At 40.8% G+C, this 3,836-nt stretch overlaps 1 pseudogene; it reads right to left on the bottom strand.

Moving 5' to 3' along the window:
- Positions 1 to 1,077: 1,077 nt before the first annotated feature.
- Positions 1,078 to 2,011, bottom strand: LOC117885337 (annotated as a pseudogene).
- Positions 2,012 to 3,836: the final 1,825 nt, after the last annotated feature.

The raw sequence follows: 3,836 nt of genomic DNA on the forward strand, positions 1-3,836 counted from the left end.
AATTGTTCTTGGAATGAAACATATTGTTAGTTTTTATATAATCAGTAGTATGTCTAAAGGTACATGTGTCTTATTAACTCTGTTTTCTCCTAGAATCCAGGAAGAAATCACAGCCAGTGTAGAACCGAATGTCCAACACTATCTGTGGTTTGGGGGGCGTGTCAGAACTATAAAGGGAAGGGTAACAGCTGTCCTGTGTACAGTACTATAAAATCCCTCCTGGCCAGAGACTCCAAAATCCTTTTCCCTGTAAAGGGTTAAGAAGCTCAGGTAACCTGACTGGCATCTGACCCAAAGGACCAATAAGGGGCAAGATACTTTCAAATCTTGAGGGGTGGGGAAGGCTTTTGTTTGTGCTCTTTGTTTTGGGAGTCGTTCGCTCTTGGGACTGAGAGGGACCAGACATCAATCCAGGTTCTCCCCATCTTTCTAAACAAGTCTCTCCTATTTCAAACTTGTAAGTAAATAGCCAGGCAAGGCGTCTTAGTTTTCCTTTGTTTTCTCAACTTGTAAATGTACCTTTTACTAGAGTGTTTATCTTTGTTTGCTGTACTTTGAACCTAAGACTAGAGGGGAGTCCTCTGAGCTCTTTAAGTTTGATTACCCTGTAAAGTTATTTTCCATACTGATTTTACAGAGATGATTTTTACCTTTTTCTTTAATTAAAAGCCTTCTTTTTAAGAACCTGATTGATTTTTCCTTGTTTTATATCAAAGGGGGTTGGATCTGTATTCACCAGGGAATTGGTGAAGGTCTCTCAAGGCTTCCCAACTAGCCTTGGGATGGTGGGAGTGGACCAGAGCTAAGCTGGTGGTTAAGCTTAGAAGTTTTCATGCAGGCCCCTACATTTGTACCCTAAAGTTCAAAGTGGGGATACAGCCTTGACACCTTCCAATGGAGAAAATGGCAGAGATCCCTAGATCAGGGTCAAGTAGAATGCATAAGGAATTAATACCATGTTTGGAAGCTGAACAAAATGAATACAAACTTTATGCTGAGAGGTTGACCAACACAATATATGTAGGCTTATTATTACAAAATGGAAAAAAAGATCATTCAAGATAAATTCTGACTCTATCATTTCCTCTCTGAGAAAATAATTCTGCTCATCAGTCTCCTGATGGCCTTTTTTCATCTCGGTGTTTCTCAGTGCGTAGATCATTGGGTTCACCATCGGGATTATTACAGTGAAAATGACTGAGACCAACTTTCCTATGGAGAATTTCTGGAAAGACCAAGCATAAATGAATATGGAAGGTATGAATTGTAAACACACAACTGTGATCTGGGTACCCCAGGTGGACAGAGCCTTGTGCTTCCCTTCTGTGACATGGTTCTTTATTTTGACTAAGATGGTGGTGTACAAAATTAGCAGGATGATGAACATTACTATGACAAGCATCCCGCTGTTGGAGACCATCAGCAAATCGACCAAGTAGGTATACGTGTAGGCTAGTTTGATTACTTGTGGGACATCACAGTAGAAATTGTCCAGGACATTTGGAGCACAGAATGACAACTGAAGGTTCAGTACAATTTGAACAATTGAGTGAGCCAATCCACCCAGCCATGCCCCTGCCACCAGCCCCACACACATGTTCATGATAGTCAAGTACCACAATGGTTTATAGATGTCCACATACCAATCAACAGCCATCAATACAAAAACAACAATCATAGCACCAGCAATAAAGTGGAAGAAGAACATCTGGAGGATGCTCTCATTGAATGAGATGTTTTGGCATTGGAAGAGGAGACCCAACAGCAATTTGGGAGCAGTGACGGAGGAGTCTCTGACATCTAGGAAAACCAAGTTGGCCAGCAGGAAGTACATCGGGGTGTGGAGCCATTGATTGGTAATTACCGTGGTTATAATGGTGAAATTTCCCAGCCATGTTGTAACATAGACTATGAAGAAGATGACAAACAGGCATTGCTACAGCTCGCGACTCTGGGTGAGGCCCAAAAGGACAAATTCTGTCACTGTGGAGGAGAAGTTCTGCTGTTCCATTTACTAGCCTCAAAACATGTCTACAGAGGGAAATGTAATAATTAGTATGAAGAAGTTTTTATTACTCCCTCCTTGAATTGCTAATATTAAGTCAATGTCAACTCCTCTTAACAGAATTTAGTTTAGGGATTTTCTTAGCTTACTAAATTCAGTCAGTTTCAGTGGAGGACAACCATGCTTCATCAAACCCTAGGAGCTACACCTGTGCTCATCCTCAGTTCTGGAGTATGGGAGTGAAGAGGAACATCCTATACACCAATTCAAGTCCCTGGCTAACCACTGTCTCCATTCAGCTTCATGCAGTTCTGATGCTGTACACTGCCTGGGGCCCAGAGGATCAGGGTTAGGAAGAAGGTGGGTTACTCTTAGGCTTGACTTCTCAGAGTCCAGCGGTTCTCAATAAGCAAGTCACAAGGAAGTGTCAGGATGACCAGATTCATCGTCAGCAGGGAGGTCCTGTGTAGCTCCTGGTCTAGACTGAAGAGGAGTTTGACTGGAAAATTTTAGAACCATTAATTTAGGGGAATCACACACCCAACTTGTGGCCTTGATATCAGAGGTACTGAGCATCTGTAACCCATATTAACCAAGTGCTGGTTGTTGTTCCCTTCTAGTGGCTACAAGAAGAGAATAAATTAACTGTTATAGTATTTAGCAGGAATTGTATGTGCTCAACACATCTGAAATAAATCCAGTCACTGTAATTAGATGTCTATGGATTCTGGTGTTTAATTTTAAATACCTGTATTTGAAAGCTGTGAACAAACAAAGATTTCCAAGTATGAATTCAGATTTAAATATTCAAAACTGTGGTGGGGTAATGGATGCACAACTGCTATTAACACTTTTAAAAATCTCTAGAAGTGGTTGGGGGAAAAATGTTTCCAAAAAGACATCTCCATGAAATAATCAATATTTCTAATTTTTTCATGGTTTAATTCCTAAAGCAAAGAAAATGATAATTTTCAGGTCATTGGTGTTTGAAATTCAAATTTTCATTTAATTTCTAAACAAGTTTATTTTGTCAAATTTCAAACAAATTGAATTTTTAATTTTTATTCTTCTTTCTTGGGTGTCAACCAAAAAATCTTTTAAAACTCTTATTATGAACAATACCACCAGAACCTAGCTCTTTTCATATATAGACCTTACAAAGTTGGTGGGTATCATTATATCCATTTTACAGTTGCAAGAACTGAGGCATGGAGAGTTTGCCCAAGATCACCCAGCAGGGCATTGGAAGAGCCAGGACTAGACTCAAGGTCTCTGCAGTTCTGGTTCCGTGCTCTCTTCCATAGGCCATGCATATTTCAGTCTGACACCACTCCCAATTTTTATCCTTTTTTTCCCATTACCTGAAGATTTTCCTAGACAAAATTTGGGTTTTGAGGAAACCTCATTTTTCTGCAGGAAATATTTTTTGTCAAATAATGTCAGCCTGTCCTAAAAATCTCCTCCTTAAAGGACAGGGCCGTGTCTCTGTGCACCATCGGGGAGCTGTGTTTGGTTACTCCTCAGCCATGGACACCTTCCAGGACCCTGGGTAACTCATGTCCCCACTCAGTCTAGGATTTTCAAGGGGGATTAATGGAATTAGGTGCAGGGAATCTCACTAAAGGTTTTATTCGCAGGTCAGGGCACTTCCCTGGGCTTTTTCCAATTTTCATTTCCTAGCTCCAGCCTGCTTCAGTGATAACATCTCTCAGACCAGAACAGCATGGAGCCGCTACCATAGGAGAAGCCTGGTCAGAGAGAGCTAGTCTTACAAAGGTGTCATATAGTGTTGGTGATAAAGGCTCTGTGGGGTGTTCTCCTAACTCACTTC

This window comes from Trachemys scripta, chromosome 12, assembly GCF_013100865.1.
Source record: "Trachemys scripta elegans isolate TJP31775 chromosome 12, CAS_Tse_1.0, whole genome shotgun sequence".
Lineage (NCBI taxonomy): Eukaryota > Metazoa > Chordata > Testudines > Emydidae > Trachemys > Trachemys scripta.